The 26,586-nt window shown below is 36.6% G+C and overlaps 1 long non-coding RNA gene across 1 annotated transcript; it reads right to left on the reverse strand.

Moving 5' to 3' along the window:
- Positions 1 to 8,641: 8,641 nt before the first annotated feature.
- LOC128281466 (uncharacterized) lies at positions 8,642 to 19,701 on the reverse strand. The gene is made up of 3 exons (XR_008271678.1): positions 19,560 to 19,701; positions 9,938 to 9,979; positions 8,642 to 8,931 (listed from the first exon to the last, which is right to left on the reverse strand). It is a non-coding gene; the product is annotated as an uncharacterized LOC128281466 (long non-coding RNA).
- Positions 19,702 to 26,586: the final 6,885 nt, after the last annotated feature.

Here is a 26,586-nt window from a genome sequence, read left to right on the forward strand (position 1 = left end):
GAATATTGTAAGGGGTTAATACGTAGTTTGTATTTGAATAGTTAGATTAACGTGTTAGTAATCCAATTGTAGGCGGTTCGTGTGTGGATCTCGTCAGCATATCGTCGCAAACAGGTGTGTAACTGACACCCTCTCATAAACTAGATTGGCAAAAGCCGAAATGCCGAAAAGTCAGTATTTTGGGAATTTGCGAGTGTGCGAATGCTCGTAAGATAGTTGGGTTTGTATATTTGGTAATCTAAAGTAATAAACTGCAGTACGCGCGATTTCGTACATTTTGATAATTTGGGCTTAATGGGCCAAAGATCGATTCATGGGCCAACGGGCCCCAATTCGGTAAGTATGCGCGGTAAGTGTTCTGATAGTACGTAAATAGTTAGGATATGCATAAAAACCCTAAAAGTAGCTAAATTACTATAATACCCCTATGTATGGAAAATTTACTGTTATACCCCTAGGTGCAAAATTACCGTTATACCCCTAGGGTTAATTTTGACAGAAAAGCATGACGATCTGATTCTGTATGATGTATGCCATGATTATATATCTGTTGCATGGGGACATGGGTTATATTATGGAGGAAGCGTTCTGGTGGCTATGCCACAAATATCTGATCTGGTGGCTCTGCCACATATATCTGATACGGTGGCTCGCCACGATTATTCAGATCTGGTGACTCTGTCATTATTCGCTCGCAGCCATGCTGCAAATTCTGTGGTGTGTAGCGCTTGGGTGGGTCGAGTTGTCTCCCCACACGGTGTAAGGTTGGTATGGGGGTGTATACGGTTGGATATGGTTGGGTTTCTACATAAACATGTAATATCTGTTCTGTTCTGCTATGGGCCTATGGGCTTTATTCTGAATTATGTTCTGGGCTAAGGCCAACTTATTTTATTTCTGTGGTTTGAGCTGATATAGGCTATGGTTGGGTTAATTTATACACTGAGTTTCCCCAAACTCACCCTTTTTATTTTCATCCACGCAGTAATCCCCAACCATAGTGGGCTTGGAGTCGTGAGGGAATTCTGAGTGGCCACCCGCTTCGAAAGTTTGATTTTCTTCGGTGAATCGGACATCCTTTTATTTACGTTTGAAGTTTTGGGTTTTAAATGTAATAAGGCCGCTTAATTATTTTTGATGGTTTTAATATGTATTACTAAGATAGGTATTACTTATTTTAAATGTCGAAATTGGATAGCTTTAGGTAGCGTTTTCAAAAACAAAATTGATTTCAAAATAACACGACAACAAGCAAAGCTTCCATGAAAGTATTTTCCAAAATTAATTACTTTTCCTAAAAATGACTTAATCAAATCGGTTTCCTAGAAATATCCATGACGTTAAGGTGTGGCAATGGCGGTATGCATGTCTAGGATTGGATCCGAAGGGAGCTTGGTACTTAAGCAGTCCGATGGACTCACCACCTCTTTTCCGGTTTCCTACCTGGTGCACAGCTTCCATTCACTTTAACCCTTAATGAATTAATCTTTTGAACATCAAGTACGATTTTCTGGACTTAGAATGGAAAATTTTTTTAACGTTTTTGATGTGGCATGCCGGATCCGGCCATAACTTCTGGGCTGGGTTTGGGGTGCTAGATTTAGTGGTATCAGAGCCTAGGTTGCAACAACTCAGCTGTGGAATGGGTTTACAAAAACAAAAATTTTCGAAAACTAAAATTTTATAAAGAATACGAAAAACTCGATTTTCAAAATTTAGATATTTAGAAGGTGGCATTCTAAATCTCCGGCTCAAGTCTGTAAGTATTACTCTGAACTCTTCTGAATATTTTTCTGACTTATCTGTCTGTACTGAAATCCTGCTAGGATACTCTAGATAGGATGATACTGAAACCATAGGAAAATCTGATAAGAGACTGAAACTGTAGCTAGACTTCGATTCTGCGAAAACAAACTCTGAACTACTGTCTGATTCATAAAATATCTGTAATAATATGATATGAGTACAAGAGGCCGTGGACGGAGCCAAGGAAGTGCTCGAGCGAGATCTTCATCTTCGAGACATATGCCAGCGGTGGATGTACCGATACCACTGACAACAGAGGTAGAGTCTCATGACTGCGACGCGGAGGATGATGCCCTGTCACAAGCAATGCTTCGTGTTCTGGAAAGGGTTGCCGGGGCAAGTACGAGCAATGGAGTTCGAGGATCTATTTCTGAACGACTTCGGGCTAACGGAGCGGAGATCTTTAGGAGCGTGTCTGGTATCGCCTCGAATGTGGCAGAATATTGATTGGAGGCTACAGAACGGATTATGGACAACTTGGACTGCTCTGAGGAGATTGTGAGTGGGGTATCTGTACTAAGTCCTTTGGGTCACTCGGTTAGGGTAGACAAACTGTATAGGGATGTACCCTTAGAAACTCAAGGTAGGATTTTCCACGGAGATCGATGAGTTCTTGTTAGGAGAGTTTGATCTCATTTTGGGAATGGACTGGCTTGTTAAGCATAAGTCGACCCTGGATTGTGCTGCTAAACGAATGGTGTTAAGGACCACAAAGTATGAGGAGGTTATGGTGATAGGTGAGCGAAGGGATTATTTGTCCAATATGGTGTCGGCATTAAGAGTCGAGAAGTGGATTCGGAAAGGTTGTGAGGCTTATTTGGCATTTGTAAATCAGTCGGAACAGGAGGGACTGACAGTGGATAAGGTTAGGACTGTAAAGGAGTTCCAAGATGTTTTTCTAGAGGAGCTTTCAGGATTGCCTCCGAATCGAGAAGTTGAGTTTGGAATAGACTTGTTGCCTGGAACGGCGCCCGTGTCCATCGCACCGTATAGGATGGCACCGAAGGAGTTAGTGGAGTTAAAGGCTCAAATTCAAGAGTTGTTGGATAGGGACTTCATTAGGCCAAGCGTGTCTTCGTGGGGAGCACCAGTGCTATTCGTGAAAAAGAAGGATGATACGATGCGAATGTGCATTGATTATCACCAGTTGAACAAACTGACGATTAAGAATAAGTATCCACTGCCAAGGATTGATGATCTGTTCGACCAGCTTAGAGGAGCTTCTGTATTTTCTAAGATCGACCTTCGATCTGGATATCATCAGTTAAGGGTCAAGGAGGCAGATATCCATAAGACAGCATTCAGGACTCGGTATGGTCATTACGAGTTTCTGGTTATGCCATTTGGACTAATGAACGCTCCTGCAGCGTTTATGGATCTGATAAATCGTGTGTTCCAACCATTTTTAGATCAGTTCGTAGTCGTCTTTATTGACGATATCTTGGTATATTCTGAAACTGAAGCGAAACATGATGAGCATCTCCGTTTAGTGCTGCGAATGTTAAGGGAGAAGGAACTCTTTGTGAAGTTCAGCAAGTGTGAATTTTGGTTGAGGGAGGTAACTTTCTTAGGACATGTGGTCTCTGCCAAAGGGATTAAGGTGGACCCTCGGAAAATTGAAGTGATTTTGGAGTGGAAGCCACCTAGGACAGTGTCGGAAATACTAAGTTTCATAGGACTGGCAGGATACTACAGAAGGTTTGTAGAAGGTTTTTCTGTGATGGCAGCACCTCTGACAAAATTCATAAGAAAAGGAGTACCGTTTGTATAGACTGAGAAGCAGCAGGAAGCTTTTGAGAAGTTGAAGAAAGTTCTGACTAAAGCACCTGTGTTGATTCAACCGGAGTCTGGGAAGGATTTTAGTGTGTATAGTGACGCATCACACGTGGGTTTGGGCTACGTGTTAATGCAAGAGGGTAAGGTGGTTGCATATGCATCACGATAGCTTAAACCTCATGAGGGAAACTATTTGACTCATGATTTAGAGTTAGCGGCGATGATATTTGCACTTAAGATTTGGAGACATTACTTATGCGGAGAAAGGTGTATTATATACACTGACCATAAGAGTCTTAAGTATTTGTTGACTCAGAAGGAGCTGAACCTTAGGCAAAGGAGATGGATTGAGTTGCTCAAGGATTATGATTGTTCGATCGAGTATCACCCAAGCAAGGCTACTATGGTAGCCGATGCTCTAAGTCGTAGAGCTGTATCTTATCTGAGAGCAATGTTTGCTCGTCTGAGTCTGTATGATGATGGAAGTCTGTTGGCTGAGTTGCAAGTGAGGCCAACCTGGGTGGATCAGAATAAGGAAAAATAGTTGAACGATGAGTCTTTGGTCGCTCGTTTTCAACAAGTTAAGGAAGGGGAAACTTCTGAGTTTGGGAGCCAGAAGAGACGATGCAACAGCAATACCCTCATCTGTTTGGATTAGGTAAATTTCGAGGACGAAATTTCTTTAAGGAGGGTAGAGTTGTAACGTCCCAATTTTCGGGAATTCTGTGAATGTTGGCATAGGTTTAATTATGTTAGTGGGCCTCTAGAAAGCCCAAACTTAAGATAGAACCCGACAATTTTAGTTAATTTTTGTTCCATAAGAAAAAGAGGGTGAAATTATGAAATAGGACCTATGTGAAAATGTTTGAAAATGCTATAGGCTAAATTGAAGTGGCCAAATAAATAGGAGTGCAAAATAGGAGGATTTGCATGACAAACCTCCCATTTTACATGAAGTGGCCAGCCATCATGTTGTTGTAGACAAAATGTACACTTGATATCCATAATTTATGGTACAAATTGATACAAATTGATAATAGGTTAGGTAAATGTTCCATGATAATAGGTTAGGTAAATGTTCCATGATAATGGGTTAGGTAAATGTTTCATGATAATGGGTTAGGTAAATGTTTCATGATAAGAATTTCATGTCTTTTGTATTAAAGAATTAAATGGATGAAATATGAAGTTTTATTAAAAGAAAAAGGGGTGAAAAGAACAAAGTTTTGTCCATCTTTGTTCATCATAGCTGAAAGTTAGAAGAGAGAAAGGAGAGGAGAAAGCTCTTGAGTATTCGGTCATTAGGAGGAGGAAAATTGAAGGTAAGTTCTTGGTACCTTGCTTCTATTTTGAGGTTCATGAGTTCTTCTTGATTCTACCTTAACTGTTGAAGTATATTTTGATTTTTAGTTGTGTTGTGAGCATTTAGTCATGAATTAAAATGAAGGAAATGGTTGTTGTTTCATGTTCTTTTGATGAAAAATGGAAGATTGGTGAAGTTGAGCCAAACAAATGAACATGCATGTGCCTTAGATGCTAAAGGGAAAAATCGGCTAACATGTTGTGCTTTAAAATGATGAAATGGAGATTATACTTAAGTAAAATCATAGATATGTGATGATTGATTGGTGATATACATGTTTAAATAACAAGCATGCAAGTTAGGTGTGAAAGAGTGATTTGGTAATAAATCTGCTTGGGACAGCAGCAGTGACGTGACTTTGGAAAATCACCATAAATTGTGGGAGATGAATTAGAAGCTAAATAAATTATGTAATTAAAGCTTATTGAGTCTAGTTTCTAATGAAATAAATAAGAACATATTTTGAATTCTTTAAAATGAGAAATTTGATTCATAATGAAGAGTGGTCAGATTAGTCAAACAGTGAAACATGGGAAACTTTGAGAAAAATCTGGTATTGATTGGATAAACCAAAAATTCTGAAAATTTTATGGATAGAAGATATATGAGTCTATTTTCAGGGAAAATTAATGGAACTTGATTTGGAGTTTCGTAGCTCCAGTTATAAATGATTTAGTGACTATTGCTCAGGAAGACAGCTTGCAGTGAAATTATGATTATGTGGTAAACATTGACAAAAATTTGTTAATGGGTTGCTTATTGATTTCTTATAAGCTTACTATGATCTGTAGGTGTGGTTGGCGAATATTGTAAGGGGTTAATCGTAGTTTGTATTTGAATAGTTAGATTAACGTGTTAGTAATCCAATTGTAGGCGGTTCGTGTGTGGATCTCAATCGACATATATCGTCATAAGCAATTGTGTAACCGACACCCTTTCATAGACTAGATTGGCAAAAGCGAAATGCCGAAAAGTCGATATTTTGGGAATTTGCGTGTCTGCGAATGCTCGTAAGATAGTTGGGTTTGTATATTTGGTAATCTAAAGTAATAAAAGCTGCGATGCGCGATTTCGTACATTTTGATAATTTGGGCTTAATAGGCCAAAGATCGATTCATGGGCCAACGGCCCCAATTGATAAGTATCTTGTGATAAGTGTTCGATAGTACGTAAATAGTTAGGATATGCATAAAAACCTAAAAGTAGCTAAATTACTATAATACCCCTATGTGTGGAAAATTTATTTGTTATACCCCTAGGTGCAAAATTACGTTATACCCCTAGGGTTAATTTTGACCAAAAAAGCATGACGATCGATTACGTATGATGTATGCCATGATTATATATCTTTTGCATGGGGACATGGGTTATATTATGGAGGAAGCGTTACGGTGGCTATGCCACAAATATCTCGATCTAGTGGCTCGCCACATATATCTGATACGGTGGCTCGCCACGATTATCTCAGTATCTGGTGACTCTGTCACATTATTCATTCGCACCATGCTGCAAATTACGTGGTGTGTAGCGCTTGGGTGGGTCGAGTTGTCTCCCCACACGGTGTAAGGTTGGTATGGGGTGTATACGGTTGGATATGGTTGGGTTTACGCATAAACATGTAATATCATTACGTTACGCTATGGGCCTATGGGCTTTATTCGAATTACATTGCAGGCTAAGGCCAACTTATTCTATTTCGTGGTTTGAGCTGATATAGGCTATGGTTGGGTTAATTTACACTGAGTTTCCCAAACTCACCCTTTTATTTTATCCACGCAGTAATCCCCAACCATAGTGGGCTTGGAGTATGAGGGAATTGGAGTGGCCACCCGTTCGAAAGTTTGATTTTCTTACGGTGAACTGGTCATCCTTTTATTTACGTTTGAAGTTTTGGGTTTTAAATGTAATAAGGCCGCTTAATTATTTTGATGGTTTTAATATGTATTACTAAGATAGGTATTACTTATTTTAAATGTCGAAATTGGATAGCTTTAGGCGCGTTTTCAAAAACAACAATTGATTTCAAAATAACACGACAACAAGCAAAGCTTCCGCAATGAAAGTATTTTCCAAAATTAATTACTTTTCCTAAAATGACTTAATCAAATCGGTTTCCTAGAAATATCCATGACGTTAAGGTGTGGCAATGGCGGTATGCATGTCTAGGATTGGATCCAAGGAGCTTGGTATAGCGGTCAGATGGACTCACCACCTCTATTCCGGTTTCCTACACGGTGCACGACTTCCATTCACTTTAACCCTTAATGAATTAATCTTTTGAACATCAAGTACGATTTTCTGGACTTAGAATGGAAAATTTTTTTCTTTAACGTTTTTAATGTGGCATGCCGGATCCGGCCATAACTTCTGGGCTGGGTTTGGGGTGGTACACAGCAGTAGTCCACCGCTTGACCGACTCAACCCATGGCTAGTAGAGTTTCGGTCAAACTCTGACTCTCCCCACGTGAGTAGCAAAAATACAAGCCTTCCGTACACGAGATGAGGCTTGAACCTCGAACCTCAAATGCCCCTTGTGCTTCGCCCGTCTTTGTTGGCCTTTGCACCATGCTTCTCTCTTTACTTATATACGGTCACGATTAAATATAAACCTTATCTGCTGAAGTCTTGGTCCGCCTAAAACAAACCAAAATAACGCCACAGACTGGATTCAACTCGTGCCCTCTTAGTCCCTTTAACACGCTGCTTGCCCTTTGTGCCATAAGCTCTTTTGTGTTAAATTATACTGCAACTCATCTTAACCCTTATCTAGCCGCGATCTGCATTTTAAAAAAAAACACACAAATTGCATGCGCCGTTTTGAACCAGCTCCTCCCACCCTCCTAGCATACTTAGCCACTAGGCGGATGCTTGCTTCGACATGAATTAGCTCGAACAATTAATAAGGCCTACACTGTGATGACCTTTGGTTTTTCTAAAATAAAACTCACATTTGCGCACGTGGGAATCGAACCACTTTGCTCCCTTCCTCTCGCTAACACGCCTAACCACTAGGCAGGACTCCTCCTTATGTCAAATTTTAGCGAACTTATTAATAAACCTTAATGCCTAGATCCCTAAAGGAGCAAAAATAATAATTTTTTTTGCTAGAGTCTTGGTCCCAGTTTTTCCCACACTTTAAATCCATTTTAATTTATTTAAAAACTAAAATAATAATAATAATAATAACCATAATAATGAAAATTTCAAATACGATAATATATATATATATTTTCCTAATAATAATAATTATAATTTTCATAAATCAATAAAAATAGATACAGTAAAATTTTCTAATAATATGTTAATTTAAACACTAAATTAACAACAATAATTTTATAAATATATTTGTATCTAATAATTATAATTGCAGCACCCCTAAACCCGGCCCAGACGTTATGGCCGGATCCGACATGCCACATCGAAGCGTTCAAAACATTTTATATTGTTGATCCAGAAAAACCTACTTAGTGTTTTAAAAGATAATTTCATTATAGGTTAAAGTGAATGGAAGCTGTGCACCAGGTAGGAAACCGGAAAAGAGGTGGTGAGTCCATCGAACTGCTTAAGTACCAAGCTCCCTTCGGATCCAATCCTAGACATGCATACCGCCATTGCCACACCTTAACGTCATGGATATTTCTAGGAAATCGATTTGATTATGTCATTTTAGGAAAAGTGATTAATTTTGGAAAATACTTTCATTGCGGAAGCTTTGCTTGTTGTCGTGTTATTTTGAAATCAATTGTTGTTTTTGAAAACGCGCCCTAAAGCTATCCAGTTTCAACAGTTAAAATAAGTAATACCTATCTTAGTAATACATATTAAAACCATCAAAAATAAATAAGCGGCCTTATTACATTTAAAAGGCCAAAACCTCAAACGTAATTAAAAGGATGTCCAGTTCACCAGAAGAAAATCAAACTTTCAGAATGGGTGGCCACTCCGAATTCCCTCACAGCTCCAAGCCCACTATGGTTGGGGATTTCCTGCGTGGATGAAAATAAAAGGGGTGAGTTTGGGGAAACTCAGTGTGTATGGAAACCCCTTCAAAGCCCAAGTCAGCTCAAGCCCATTGGGCCTAAGCCCATTTAGGTAACAGTGGTACTGGGCTAGAGCCCTTTTCAGATTACAATAAACTGGGCCTTAGCCCCTTATTCAGATAACAGTATGGCCCATAGGCCCATTTCAAAATACATGCAACATCAGTAAACATATGCAAGCCCATTTGGGTAATAGTGGTCTTGGGCGAGCCCTTTTCAGATTACAATAAACTGGGCCTTAGCCCCTTATTCAGATAACAGTATGGCCCATAGGCCCATTTCAAAATACATGCAACATTAGTAAACATATGCAAGCCCATTTGGGAGACTACTCAACCCACCAACCACTACACTCCACCGTACCACCCATACACTCCATGTGGGAATAGCTCAACCCATTCATTAACACTCCACGATTCTTGCCTTGTCGCTCGATTATCGATAAATTGAGGCAAAGCCTCTAGTGCGTGGACAAGCCACTTTCAGATTCCTCCGTCAATATCCCAATCCCGTGCATCGATAATAACAACATGGCATGCAAGAAATAATAACATCAAACATGCATTTAGGTCAATTTAACCTAGGGGTATTTCATGAATTTATCTACTAGGGTAAAGCGTAAATTTTCCACTTTTAAAGGTATTTCAGTAATTTATCTATTTTAGGGTTTTTCATGCATATTTCTACATTTCACGTACTAACGAGAATCACGTCGAGGTTTCTTACGAATTGGGCCGTTGGCCCATCATTCCAATTTTGGCCCATTAAGCCTAAAAATATCGATGTACGAAATCATGCACTTTGCGGTCAAACATTGCAGCTTACCAAAACATTAATCGATTTACCTCACAGGCATTCGCAGACTCACAAATCTACAAAATACCGATTTTCGGCATTTCGGCTTTTCGGCTTTTGCCGATCTAGACTAAGAAAGAGGGTGTTAGTTACACACCTGTTTGCGACGATATGTTGACGAGATCCACACACGAACCGCCTACAATTGGATTACTAACACGTTAATCTAACTATTTAAATACAAACTACATATTAACCCCTTACAATATTCGGCCAACCACACCTACAGATCATAGTGAGCTTATAAGAAATTAATAAGCAACTCATTAACAAATTTTTGTCAATGTTTACCACATAATCATAATTTCACTACAAGCTGTCTTCCTGAGCAACAGTCACTAAATCATTTATAACTGGAGCTACGAAACTCCAAATCAAGTGCCGTTAATTTTCCCTGAAAGTAGACTCATATATCTTCTATACATAAAAGTTTCAGAATTTTTGGTTTAGCCAATAAATACCAGATTTTTCTCAAAGTTTCCCATGTTTCACTGTTTGACTAATCTTACCACTCTTCATTACGAATCAAATTTCTCATTGTACAGAATTCAAAATATGTTCTAGTTTATTTCATTTGAAACTAGACTCAATTTAGCTTTAATTACATAATTTATTCAGCTTCTAATTCATCTCCCACAATTTATGGTGATTTTCCAAAGTCACGTTACTGCTGTCTGTCCCAAGCATTTATTACCAAATCACTCTTTCACACCTAACTTGCATGCTTGTTATTTAAACATGTATATCACCAATCAATCATCACATATCTATGATTTTACTTAAGTATAATCTCCATTTCATCATTTTAAAGCACAACATGTTAGCCGATTTTTCCTTTAGCATCTAAGGCACATGCATGCTCATTTGTTTGGCTCAACTTCACCTATCTTCCATTTTTCATCAAAAGAACATGAAACAACAACCAAAAACTAAAATATGCTTCATGAGTTAGGGTAGAATCAAGAAGAACTCATGAACATCAAGATAGAAGCAAAGTACCAAGAACTTACCTTCAATTTTTCCTCCTCCTAGTGACCGAATATTCAAGGGTTTCCTCCCCTATTTGCTCTCTCTCTCAAATTCAGCTATGGAGAACAAAGAATGAACAACAACCTTCCTTTACTTCCTTTTGTTATTCTTATCACTCAACATTTTATGACACATAAATGATATACTAATATTTGTGTCATACTCACGCCATAGTTCCAATAAAAATATGCCCATAATGCTTATCATGCCCATCATCCATTAACTATTAAAATGCTAATGCCCATCATTCATTAACTATTAAAATGCTAAAATGCATACATTATCAACTATCCATCACCTTGGCTGGCCACTACATTAAAAGTGGGGAACTTGACATGCAAATCCCCCTATTTTGCACTCCTATTTATTTGGCCACTACAAATTAGCCTATAGCATTTTCAAACATTTTCACATAGGTCCTATTTCATAATTTCACTCCCTTTTCTTATGGAACAAAAATTAACTAAAATTACCGGTTCTATCTTAAGCTTGGGCCTTCTAGAGGCCCACTAACATAATTAAACCTATGCCAACATTCACAGAATTCCCGAAAATTGGGGCGTTACAATAATTATAATAATTTTCATAAAAATTAAAATATTAGTAATAACATATATATTTTTTATCAATAATTATAATAACTTCTCAATATTCAGGTTTTCTTCTATCCGAATCCCAGACTCAAAGCCCAACTCTTCTAGGCCCAATTTTTGGGGCGTTACTAACGTTCATATTTGGAACCAATTAAAATCAACATATTGTCCCTTAAACATACTTATTTTTCTCGTCAGGTTACACTAACTTACCTCGTTGCTTATTCATGTTTATAATTTCATTAATCCGATATCTTTTCTTTTCCACATTCAAGTCTCGTATTCGAGTCATCCGGATCTTTATAAATAAATTTGATCATCGTTTTAATTTATTTCATGTTCTAATACATTCAATTAATGCTCTAAACAAAATTACCATTTTGCCCCTAAGCTTTTAATTAATGACGATTTCATCCTTAGGCTCAAAAAAATAAAATTCTTGCAATTTAATCCTTATTTCCAGCCGTTATTCTCATACAAATTGATAACAACCCATGAATTCTATAAAATATCAGAATTTTCCATAATTTCAACACTTTTCAATTTAATCCTTAAAACATGTTTTTCCCTGATCTTGAACTAAGTTAATAATTTCATTCAATTTTGCAATTTTAAATAATAAAATAATCCATTTCATGCAAATTGGTCATTTCTAACTTTTTACAAAATTGCCCATAAAGTTTTACTTTTATTCAATTTAGTCCCTGAGCCTAAAACATGCAAATTAGTCATGCTAGCTGAATTTTCATACATATTTTCCTCCTCCTCTCCATTCCACATCCTATATTTATATAACATTCTATAGGTAGCATTATCAATAATTTCACTATTTACTTGAATGTATATTCAAAACTGTCCATTTGCATCATAGTCACTAAATTATTTATATCATGAGCTTCAAAACTTGAAATTAAGATCCGGTAATTTTATATAAAACTAAACTTACGTATCTTCTTACCATAAAATTTTCAGAATTTTTGGTTTAGGAAATAAGTACAGTTTATTCTTTAAAGTCACCCTTATTCTGCCGTCTGACAGTTCCGACCCTTCTTTACTAAAAATTAATTATCTTATTTTACAGGATTCGGATGATGTTATAATTTGTTTATATTGAAAATAGACTCATTCGGGATTTTAAACATGTAACTTTAAGAACCTAATTATTATTCTCAAATTTTTGATGATTTTCCAAATTCAGAACAGGGGAACCCCAAATCACTCTGACCTTGTCTCACTAAATTTATTATATCTCACAATTTACAATTCCATTGCTTACACTGTTTCTTCTATAAAAAACTAAACTCAATAAGATTTAATTTCATATTTTTTTCATCCTATAATTTCATTTCCACAATTTATGGCAATTTTTCAAATTTAGCCTACTGCTGCTGTCTAAAACTATTTTAGTGCAAGATGTTTATTTACCATGTTTATAACACCCTTATTTTCTTTCTCTACACTATTTCTCATTACTTTCTCTTATTTTTTTTCTTCAGTAGCATATCAAGAATATAAGACCATATATAAGAAAATTCTACATTAACATCAATTCCATGCTTTTTCAATAATATTAATCTTAAAAATGTATTGAAATCTTGATGTTCTTACCTTGTTCCATTGATTTCAATCTTTAACTTGATTTTCTCTCTCCTTCAGCTTCCTTTTCTTGAATCCAACTTGATATTCTAACTTCCCATAGTCTCCTTAACATTTTTCTCTCTTGGTAGATATGAAAATTCTTTTGATTTTTTGGTGAAAATGGTGAATTTTTGGTAGAAGGACCAAATTGTAAAGAATGCAAACTTTCTTTCTTTCTCTCTTCCTCTCATGTTAGTGCATGGGAAAGATGATGGATGGTGTGCGTGTGTTATTTTTTTTTTCACCACACACACACACACACATATATATATATAGACTAAATAAAATAATAAAATATCTTATTAAAATATTAAATAAATAATAATTATCTATTTAAATAATTATAAATTATCACCAACATCATCATTACTTTCTAGATTTCTCTCTCTTTCAATTGACCATTTTGCCCTTTGTGATCTTTTAAAATTTCATTCTTGAGCCATCGCTTAATTTGGTAAAATTAAAATTTAAACCCTCGTAATTCTTCACCTATTCAATTTGATCCTAATTCATCAATTTTTCTTGGTTTCTAGATCTTTCCACCCTTAAAATATTTTCACTATTAGTCCTTCAACTTTTTCATATTTACACTTTAATTCATCAAATTTTGGGTATTTACTCTTGGGCCACAAAACTTTTCTCACTTTTATAATTTAATCCTTTCTTGAATCAATATGTTATAATATACTTCCCAGTGACATAACTCAATTATCCTCTTCTTGTCACTTTATTTTCATATTTTACTATATTAAGGATAATATCTTACTATAGAAATTTTCAGGGTGTTACAGATCCCATCCTTAGGAAAGAGAGAGTAAATATTTTTTGAATTTCTTATGTGCTAATTTGGAATATCAAATTCCAATTATCGGGAAAAATTCAAGGAATTCATTGATTCAGGTACGCTTCCGCATTTAGTTTTATTCTTAATTTATTCTTAATGATTTGACATGATAGATCTTAATTTATTAAGTTTTATTTTAGATTTATTTTACAAATCTAATAAGTGGTATCAGAGCCTTGTCATATAAAATCATTGAGAATTAATTAAAATTCTTCCTTTGAATGATTGATTCATGAAATTTCATAGGTTTTATATTTTGAAGGTTTATATTAAAATTTTAGGGTTTTGTTTTAATTTATTAATTTGGGTGATTTTCAAACTGATGGATTAAATTGCGGAGTTTAAAATATTTGTGTAATTGCAAATCTTGCCATTGAATTTCTATTTACTTTTAAATAAAGAATGTATACTTTGCATGCTCTGTTTCAATTTCGATTCCTATTGTTTGCACATGTAATTTAATTATTTTTAATCATATAAGATATTTAATTTAGTTAATAAAAAAATTGGAAAAGAAGTTCACAGTAGAAATTGATGTCTCGTATGTTTCATTTATATATATATAAATATATAATATATGCATGCTTTGATTAGTTTAATGCATGTTGTTTTGGAAAATTATATAAATATATATGTTTATCTTTTAATTTGATTAAAAGATGAAATTAAGGTAAATATTTTGAAACAAATAAATTGATTTTGCTTTTAATTAATGATGTATATATTTTAAATAAATTAGTTGAAACAAAATGCTGCCAAAGTGACCTATTTTGTGTAGATTAGTTTATTTGAAATATTAAGATGATTATATGTTTTTATGATTCATGCGTTTATTGATTGACCCAAAGGTAAGTTAATATTTGGCAGAATTTCAACGACATTTATGGTGATAAATGTGTGACAATTATAAGGTATTTTATGTGAGCAATAAGTTAGTTATCAATGTTTGACATAATTTATTATCAATGTTTGATTGCTACAACAAGAGTACCGTTTACTGTTAGTATTATTGTCCAAAGACTTGATATTAATGTGTTGTTTGGTATCTTGAAAGGGATTAGCCATTATCTTGAATTTATTATTTACTTATGAATGTTGATTTAAGCTTGTTTTTATTTGTTCTATATTAAGCTAATTCATCTTCTGCTGTCATAATATCTGCTAATATAAATTCTATACCCATGCTTAATAGGACTAATTTTAAGGAATGGAAAAGGAACTTACTTAGAGTGCTGGGCTGTATGGACATAGGCCTTGCACTAAGGGAAGAACAACCTCCGCCTTTCACTGTGGAAAGCACCCCTGATGTTAAGAGGGATTTTGAGAGTTGGGATCGTTCAAATTGCATGAGTCTAATGATTATGAAACGCAGCATTTCAGAAGCCTTTAGGGGCATAGAATCTAAAGAGATTACTCAGGCCATCGGTTTCCTTGACAAAATTGAGAAATGTTTTGCTAAAAACGATAAAGTTGAGATGACATCACTTCTGATAAAGTTGACATGACATCACTTCTGACTTCTTTAATGTCTATGAAGTATAAGGGTCAAGGAAACATAAAGGAGTACATTATGAAGATGTTCCAACTGCTTCAAAACTTAAGGCACTTAAGATCGAGCTATCTGAGGAATTGCTTCTTCTTATGGTTTTGGTATTGCTTCCTGCGCAGTTTAATTAATTTAAAATTAGTTATAACTATCAAAAGGAGAAATGGACCCTAAATGAGCTCATTTCTCATTGTGTGTGTCGAAACCATCTTTTTTTTAAATTTTAAATTTAATAAAAAAAAGGGAATCAACTTTTTGAAAATAAAACATGGAGTCGCCACCGATATTTTTGTTTTGGTGTGATCAGATCACCTAAGAATTTTATTATTTTAATGAAACATTTTTGGTTTACTAAAACAACGATTTTGGTCTACAAACTTTTGAGAAAATGGGTTCGGGAGTCGGTTATGCACGAGGAAGGATTAGCACCCTCACTACACCCAAAATTGGTACCAAATCGATTAAATACTATCCTTATGTCTAAAATTAAAATATTTTTGAAATGTAATTCTTTTTAATAACATTTGAATAACCCGAATTGGTCGTCAAAGTCTTCTCGTTTCGGAGGAATATAGCATCATATCCAGCACGATAGGACACGATCTTTTATACCCTCGAAAACACGATAAATTTTGACTTCCAAAAGTTTATAAGTTGAAAATTACAAAAGGATGCCCGATTATTTAGTCCAACGTAAAACCGAAACCCAGCACAGTAGGGCACGATTCCTCGAATTTCTAAACATCAAGCATTGCCTTGTTTTTAGAATTTTTAAGAAACATGAGTGAAATTCTAAAGGGGATATTCGATTATTTTGAACCAACAGGAAATCGCAACCCAGCACAATAGGGCACGATTCCCCGAATTGCCAAACATCAAACATTACCTTCGTTTTATAGAATCTTTAAAGACATGGGTGAAATTCCATAGGAATATTCGATTGTTTTGAAGGAACGGGAAATCGCAACCTAGCACGATAGGGTACGATTTCGCGAATTGCCAAATATCGAACATCGCCTTCACTTAAAGAATTTTTAAATGAATAATTATAAAACTAGCTTAAAATGCAATAATTGGTCTTGAAATAAAACGAAATTAATTTTAAAGATTCGGACCTCATAAAACCAAATTTCGTAAACTAAGTGGAGAACCATGATATGGGATACTACACACACGATACGATGCCAATTAACAAACTAATAATCAAGCAAGGCTAATCTAAGAAGAATGTAGTCGAACTTCTAAACATGGATGGAGCAATTGATATAACAATAAAATGAATAAATAATATACAACGATAATAAACCAACATAACATGATATAAAACAATCAATGCAATGCATAAAAAACAAGATAACAATTGGAGGCCAATGTGATATAAAACGATTTTAAAATAATGACGAATAAATGAATACATAAATTACACAATATATAATGTAATAACCCAAATTTGACCGGGCCTTAAAACTCGAAACGAAATGTAACACCCCAAACCCGGCCCAAAAGTTATGGCTGGATCCGGCATGCCACATCAAAACGTAAAAAAAAAATTTCCATTCTAAGTCCAGAAAATCGTACTTGATGTTCAAAAGATTAATTCATTAAAGGTTAAAGTGAAAGGAAGTCATGCACCGGTAGGAAACCGGAAAAGAGGTGGTGAGTCCATCGGATTTGCTTAAGTACCAAGCTCCTTTGGATCCAATCCTGACATGCATACCGCCATTGCCACACCTTAACGTCATGGATATTTCTAGGAAACCGATTTGATTAAGTCATTTTTAGGAAAAGTAAAAGTGATTAATTTTGGAAAATACTTTCATTGCGGAAGCTTTGCTTGTTGTCGTGTTATTTTGAAATCAACTGTTGTTTTTGAAAACGCACCCTAAAGCTATCCAATTTCAACAGTTAAAATAAATATTATCTATCTTAATAAAACATATAAAACCATCAAAAATAAATAAGCGGCCTTATTACATTTAAAAGGCCAAAACCTCAAACGTAATTAAAAGGATGTCCAGTTCACGAAGAAAATCAAACTTTCGAGCGGTGGCCACTCAATTCCCTCACGACTCCAAGCCCACTATGGTTGGGGATTTCTGCGTGGATGAAAATAAAAGGGTGAGTTTGGGAAACTCGGTGTGTAAGGAAAACCCATTCAAAGCCCAAGTCACTCAAGCCTATTGGGCCTAAGCCCATTCAGTATAGCAGTGGTCTGGGCGAGCCCTTTTCAGATTACAATAAAGCGGGCCTTAGCCCTTATTCAGATAATGATATGGCCCATAGGCCCATTTCAAAATACATGCAACATCAGTAAACATATGCAAGCCCATTTGGGTAATAGTGGTCTTGGGCGAGCCCTTTTCAAATTACAATAAACGGGCCTTAGCCCTTATTCAGATAACAGTATGGCCCATAGGCCCATTTCAAAATACATGCAACATCAGTAAACATATGCAAGCCCATTTGGGGAGACTACTCAACCCACCAACCACTACACTCCATCCGTACCAGCCATACACTCCATGTGAGGAATAGCTCAACCCACCCAGCCCAACACTCCACAGTTGCAGCCTTGCTGCTCAGTTAACAGTAAATTGAGGCAAAGCCTCTAGTACGTGGACAAGCCACTTTCAGTACTTCCTCCGTCAATATCCCAATTCCATGCATCAGATAATAACAACATGGCATGCAGTAAATAACAACAGTCAAACATGCATTTAGGTCAATTTAACCCTAGGGGTATTTCAGTAATTTTGCACCTAGGGGTATAACAGTAATTTTCCATACATAAGGGTATTATAGTAATTTAGTTGCTTTTAGGGTTTTTCATGCATATTCCTACTTTTCACGTACTAACAGAATCACGTACCAAAGGTTCTTACCGAATTGGGCCCGTTGGCCCATCATTCCAATTTTGGCCCATTAAGCCCAAAAATATCGAGGGCACAGAAATCATGCACTTTACAGTCTAAATTTTGCAGCTTACCAAAAACATTAATCGATTTACCTCACGAGCATTCGCTTTTCGCAAATCTACAAAATCTGGTTTTGGCATTTCGACTTTTCGACTTTTGCCGATCCAGACTAAGAAAGAGGGTGTTAGTTACACACATTTTGCGACGATATCTTGATTTAGATCCACACACGAATTGCCTACAATTGGATTACTAACACGTTAATCTAACTATTCAAATACGAACTACGTATTAACCCCTTACAATATTCAGTCAACCACACCTACAGATCATAGTAAGCTCATAAGAAATCAATAAGCAACTCATTAACAAATTTTTGTCAATGTTTACCACATAATCATAATTTCACTGCAAGCTGTCTTTCTGAGCAACAGTCACTAAATTATTTATAACTGGAGCTACGAAACTCCAAATCAAGTACCGGTAATTTTCCTTAAAAATAGACTCATATATCTTCTATCCATAAAATTTTCAGAATTTTTGGTTTAGCCAATCAATACCAGATTTTTCTCAAAGTTTCCCATGTTTCACTGTTTGACTAATCTGACCACTCTTCATTACGAATCAAATTTCTCATTCTACAGAATTCAAAATATGTTCTAGTTTATTCCATTTGAAACTAGACTCATTAAGGTTTAATTACATAATTTATTCAGCTTCTAATTCATCTCTCACAGTTTATGGTGATTTTCCAAAGTCACATTACTGCTGCTGTCCCAAGCAGATTTATCACCAAATCACTCTTTCACACCTAACTTGCATGCTTGTTATTTAAACATGTATATCACCAATCAATCATCACATATCTATGATTTTACTTAAGTATAATCTCCATTTCATCATTTTAAAGCACAACATGTTAGCTGATTTTTCCTTTTAACATCTAAGGCACATGCATGCTCATTTGTTTGGCTCAACTTCACCTATCTTCAATTTTTCATCAAAAGAACATGAAACAACAACCATTTCCTTCATTTTAATTCATGACCAAATGCTCACAACACAACTAAAAATCAAAATATACTTCAAGAGTTAAGGTAGAATCAAGATGAACTCATGAACCTCAAAATAGAAGCAAGATACCAAGAACTTACCTTCAATTTTCCTCCTCCTAATGACCGAATACTCAAGAGCTTTCTCCTCTCCTTTCTCTTCTCTAACTTTCAGCTATGATTAACAAAGATGGACAAAACTTTGTTCTTTTCACCCTTTTTTCTTTTAATAAAACTTCATATTTCATCCATTTAATTCTTTAATACAAAAGAAATGATATTCTTATCATGAAACATTTACCTAACCCATTATCATGAAACATTTACCTAACCCATTATCATGGAACATTTACCTAACCTATTATCATGAAACATTTACCTAACCCATTATCATGGAACATTTACCTAACCTATTATCAATTTGTATCAATTTGTACCATAAATTATGGATATCAAGTGTACATTTTGTCTACAACAACATGATGGTTGGCCACTTCATGTAAAATGGGAGGTTTATCATGCAAATCCTCCTATTTTGCACTCCTATTTATTTGGCCACTTCAATTTAGCCTATAGCATTTTCAAACATTTTCACATAGGTCTTATTTCATAATTTCACTCACAAATGACAAAATCAAAGCATGAAATTCTGTCAACATTCACAGAATTCCCGAAAATTGGGGCGTTACAACTCTACCCTCCTTAAAGAAATTTCGTCCTCGAAATTTACCTAATCCAAACAGATGAGGGTATTGCTGGTGCATCGTCTCTTCTGGCTCCCAAACTCAGAAGTTTCCCCTTCCTTAACTTGTTGAGAACGAGCGACCAAAGACTCATCATTCAACTGTTTTTCCTTAATCTGATCCACCCAGGTTGGCCTCACTTGCAACTCAGCCAACAGACTTCCATTATCATACAGACTCAAACGAGCAAACATTGCTCTCAGATCAGATACAGCTCTACGTCTTAGAGCATCGGCTACCACATTAGGCTTGCTTGGGTGATACTCGATCGAACAGTCATAATCCTTAAGCAACTCAATCCATCTCCTTTGCCTAAGGTTCAGCTCCTTCTGAGTCAACAAATACTTAAGACTCTTATGGTCAGTGTATATAATACACCTTTCTCCATACAAGTAATGTCTCCAAATCTTAAGTGCAAATATCACTGCTGCCAACTCTAAATCATGAGTCAAATAGTTTCCCTCATGAGGCTTAAGCTATCGTGATGCATATGCAACCACCTTACCCTCTTGCATTAACACGCAGCCCAAACCCACGTGTGATGCGTCACTATACACAGTAAAATCATTCCCAGACTCCGGCTAAATCAACACAGGTGCTTCAGTCAGAACTTTCTTCAACTTTTCAAAAGCTTCCTGCTGCTTCTCAGTCCATACAAACGGTACTCATTTCCTTATGAGTTTTGTCAGAGGTGCTGCCATCACAGAAAAACCTTCTACAAACCTTCTGTAGTATCCTGTCAGTCCTAGGAAACTCCGTATTTCCGACACTGACCTAGGCGGCTTCCATTCCAAAATCGCTTCAATTTTTCGAGGGTCCACTTTAATCCCCTCAGTAGAGACCGCATGTCCTAAGAAGGTTACCTCCCTCAACCAAAGTTCAGACTTGCTGAACTTCACAAAGAGTTCCTTCTCCCTTAACACTTGCAGCACTATACGGAGATGCTCATCATGTTTCGCTTCAGTTTCAGAATATACCAGGATATCGTTAATAAAGACGACTACGAACTGATCAAAAAATGGTTGGAACACACGATTCATCAGATCCATAAATGCTGCAGGAGCGTTCGTCAGTCCAAATGGCATAACCAGAAACTCGTAATGACCATACCGAGTCCTGAATGCCGTCTTATAGATATCCGCCTCCTTGACCCTTAACTGATGATATCCAAATCGGAGGTCGATCTTAGAAAATCCAGAAGCTCCTCTAAGCTGGTCGAACAGATCGTCAATCCTTGGCAGTGGATACTTATTCTTAATCGTCAGTTTGTTCAACTGGAGATAATCAATGCACATCCGAATCGTACCATCCTTCTTTTTCACGAATAGCACCGGTGCTCCCCATGGAGACACGCTTGGCCTAATGAAGCCCCTATCCAACAACTCTTGAATTTGAGCCTTTAACTCCACTAACTCCTTCGATGCCATCCTATACGGTACGATGGACACGGGTGCCGTTCCAGGCAACAAATCTATTCCAAACTCAACTTCTCGGTTCGGAGGCAATCTTGGAAGCTCCTCCAGAAAAACATCTTGGAACTCCTTTATGGTCCTAACCTTATCCACTGTCAGTCCATCCTCTTCCGACTGACTTACAAATGCCAAATAGGCCTCACAACCTTTCCGAATCCACTTCTCAACTCTTAATGCCGATACCACATTGGACAAATAATCCCTTCGCTCACCTATCACCATAACCTCCTCATCCTTTGTGGTCCTTAACACCATTCGTTTAACAGTACAATCCAGAGTCGCTTTATGCTTAACATCCATTCCCAAAATGAGATCAAACTCTCCGAACGGTAACTCCATCAGATCTCTAGGGAAAATCTTACCTTGAGTTTCTAAGGGTACATCCCTATACAGTTTGTCTACCCTAACCGAGTGACTCAAATGACTTAGTACAGATACCCCACTCACAATCTCCTCAGAGTAGTCCAAGTTGTCCATAATCCATTCTGTGGCCTCCAACCAATATTCTGCCACATTCGGGGCCATACCAGACGCACCCCTAAAGATCTCCGCTCCGTTGGCCAAGAGTCATTCAGAAATCGATCCTCGAATTTTGTTGCCCGAACTTGTCCCGAAAACCCTTTCCAGAACACGAATCATTGCTTGTGACAGGGCATCATCCTCGGCACCGCGGTCATGAGACTCTACCTCTGTTGCCGGTGGTACCAGTGCATCTACCGTCGGCATATGTCCCGAAGACGAAGATCTTGCTCGAGCACTTCCTCGGCTCCGTCCACGGCCTCTTGTACTTATATCATATTATCTTGATTACGAATTTTTATGCATCAATTAATATTCCAGTGTTTATTACAGATGTTTTATGAATCAGACAGTAGTTCAGAGTTTGTTTTCGCAAAATCGAAGTCTAGCTACAGTTTCAGTCTCTTATCAGATTTTCCTATGGTTTCAGTATCATCCTATCTAGAGTATCTTAGCAGGATTTCAGTACAGACAGATAAGTCAGAAAAATATTCGGAAGAGTTTAGAGTAATACTTACAGGCTTGGGCCGGAGATTCGGAATGCCACCTTCTAAAGATCTAAATTTTGAAAATCGCGTTTTTCGCAAAAAAAATTGTTTTTGAAAATCTTTGTTTTTTTTGTAAACCCATTCCACAGTCGAGTTGTTGCAACCTAGGCTCTGATACCACTAAATGTAACACCCCAAACCCGGCCCAGAAGTTATGGCCGGATCCGACATGCCACATCAAAACGTAAAAAAAAATTTCCATTCTAAGTCCAGAAAATCGTACTTGATGTTCAAAAGATTAATTCATTAAGGGTTAAAGTGAAAGGAAGTCATGCACCGTAGGGAACCGGAAAAGAGGTGGTGAGTCCATCGGATCGCTAAGTACCAAGCTCCTTCGGATCCAATCCTGACATGCATACCGCCATTGCCACACCTTAACGTCATGGATATTTCTAGAAACTGATTTGATTAAGTCATTTTAGGAAAAGTAAAAGTGATTAATTTTGGAAAATACTTTCATTATGGAAGCTTTGCTTGTTGTCGTGTTATTTTGAAATCAACTGTTGTTTTTGAAAACGCACCCTAAAGCTATCCAATTTCAACAGTTAAAATAAATATTATCTATCTTAATAAAACATATAAAACCATCAAAAATAAATAAGCGGCCTTATTACATTTAAAAGGCCAAAACCTCAAACGTAATTAAAAGGATGTCCAGTTCACGGAAGAAAATCAAACTTTCGAGCGGGTGGCCACTCAATTCCCTCACGACTCAAGCCCACTATGGTTGGGGATTTCTGTGTGGATGAAAATAAAAGGGGTGAGTTTGGGGAAACTCGATGTGTAAGGAAAACCCATTCAAAGACCAAGTCACTCAAGCCTATTGGGCCTAAGCCCATTCAGTATGATGGGTCTTGGGCGAGCCCTTTTCAGATTACAATAAACCGGGCCTTAGCCCTTATTCAGATAATGATATGGCCCATAGGCCCATTTCAAAATACATGCAACATCAGTAAACATATGCAAGCCCATTTGGGTAATAGGTGGTCTGGGCGAGCCCTTTTCAAATTACAATAAACGGGCCTTAGCCCTTATTCAGATAACGAGATGGCCCATAGGCCCATTTCAAAATACATGCAACATTAGTAAACATATGCAAGCCCATTTGGGAGACTACTCAACCTACCAACCACTACACTCCACCCGTACCAGCCATACACTCCATGTGAGGAATAGCTCAACCCACCCATTTAACACTCCACAGATTGCAAATTGCTTTGCTCGCTTAACGATAAATTGAGGCAAAGCTTCTAAATGCGTGGACAAGCCACTTTCAATGACTTCCTCCGTCAATATCCCAATCCCATGCATCGATAATAACAACATGGCATGCATAAATAACAACAATCAAACATGCATTTAGGTCAATTTAACCCTAGGGGTATTTGGTAATTTTGCACCTAGGGGTATAACGATAATTTTCCATACATAGGGGTATTATAGTAATTTAGTTGATTTTAGGGTTTTCATGCATATTCCTACTTTTCACGTACTAACGAATCACGTCATCGAGGGTTCTTACCAAATTGGGCCCGTTGGCCCATCATTCCAATTTTGGCCCATTAAGCCCAAAAATATCGAGGGCACAGAAATCATGCACTTTACAGTCTAAATTTTGCAGCTTACCAAAAACATTAATCGATTTACCTCACAAGCATTCGCACACTCGCAAATCTACAAAATACCGGTTTTTGGCATTTCGACTTTTCGACTTTTGCCGATCCAGACTAAGAAAGAGGGTGTTAGTTACACACCTGTTTGCGACGATATGCTGACGAGATCCACACACGAATTGCCTACAATTGGATTACTAACACGTTAATCTAACTATTCAAATACGAACTACGTATTAACCCCTTACAATATTCAGTCAACCACACCTACAGATCATAGTAAGCTTATAAGAAATCAATAAGCAACTCATTAACAAATTTTTGTCAATGTTTACCACATAATCATAATTTCACTGCAAGCTGTCTTTCTGAGCAACAGTCACTAAATTATTTATAACTAGAGCTACGAAACTCCAAATCAAGTACCGGTAATTTTCCTTGAAAATAGACTCATATATCTTCTATCCATAAAATTTTCAGAATTTTTGGTTTAGCCAATCAATACCAGATTTTTCTCAAAGTTTCCCATGTTTCACTGTTTGACTAATCTGACCACTCTTCATTACAAATCAAATTTCTCATTCTACAGAATTCAAAATATGTTCTAGTTTATTCCATTTGAAACTAGACTCATTAAGGTTTAATTACATAATTTATTCAGCTTCTAATTCATCTCTCACAATTTATGGTGATTTTCCAAAGTCACATTACTGCTGCTGTCCCAAGCAGATTTATCACCAAATCACTCTTTCACACCTAACTTGCATGCTTGTTATTTAAACATGTATATCACCAATCAATCATCACATATCTATGATTTTACTTAAGTATAATCTCCATTTCATCATTTTAAAGCACAACATGTTAGCTGATTTTTCCCTTTAACATCTAAGGCACATGCATGCACATTTGTTTGGCTCAACTTCACCTATCTTCAATTTTTCATCAAAAGAACATGAAACAACAACCATTTCCTTCATTTTAATTCATGACCAAATGCTCACAACACAACTAAAAATCAAAATATGCTTCAAGAGTTAAGGTAGAATCAAGATGAACTCATGAACCTCAAAATAGAAGCAAGGTACCAAGAACTTACCTTCAATTTTCCTCCTCCTAATGACTGAATACTCAAGAGCTTTCTCCTCTCCTTTCTCTTCTCTAACTTTCAGCTATGATGAACAAAGATGGACAAAACTTTGTTCTTTTCACCCCTTTTTCTTTTAATAAAACTTCATATTTCATCCATTTAATTCTTTAATACAAAAGAAATGATATTCTTATCATGAAACATTTACCTAACCCATTATCATGAAACATTTACCTAACCCATTATCATGGAACATTTACCTAACCTATTATCATGAAACATTTACCTAACCCATTATCATGGAACATTTACCTAACCTATTATCAATTTGTATCAATTTGTACCATAAATTATGGATATCAAGTGTACATTTTGTCTACAACAACATGATGGTTGGCCACTTCATGTAAAATGGGAGGTTTATCATGCAAATCCTCCTATTTTGCACTCCTATTTATTTGGCCATTTCAATTTAGCCTATAGCATTTTCAAACATTTTCACATAGGTCCTATTTCATAATTTCACTCACAAATGACAAAATCGAAGCATGAAATTCTGTCAACATTCACAGAATTCCCGAAAATTGGGGCGTTACACGAAAATAAAAAAATAATAAACAAATGTTTATTTATTTAACAGTCCAGGTTACAAAGCCCAAATCATGGGCCCAAAACCACAACAATTCAGCTAAGCCCATTTACATCTTACCCAGATACACTAAACTAGCCCAAATATACGGACCCAATACCCAACGGGCCCAGACCTAAACTAGACCCAATTGACCCAAGCTCTCAAAGGCCCAAAACCTAACACCATCAGCTAGGGTTTCTAACCCTAGCTCTCTCCTACAACAAGAATACTTACGGAAGCTTGGGGCGTCGGTTCAACTCCCCAAATCGAGGCCATCAAAGCGCCATTAATGCGTTCGTCCCTCTCGCGACCATCCAGTACCGCGACCTCAGGCTTCCCCTCTGGCCTTGGTACCACCGTTAACGCCGAGATCGTCGGAGTAACTGCAAAATAGAAAAGGAAACTCAGCAAATAATGGCCAAAGATACAGTAGACAAGAAATAGAAAGAAATCGGAGATTTCTTTCCTTATGTAACAAATCAATGGCTATAAAAAGCCATTTGTAACCCTTAA

The sequence above is a fragment of the Gossypium arboreum genome, chromosome 10 (genome assembly GCF_025698485.1).
Source record: "Gossypium arboreum isolate Shixiya-1 chromosome 10, ASM2569848v2, whole genome shotgun sequence".
Taxonomy (NCBI): Eukaryota; Viridiplantae; Streptophyta; class Magnoliopsida; order Malvales; family Malvaceae; genus Gossypium; species Gossypium arboreum.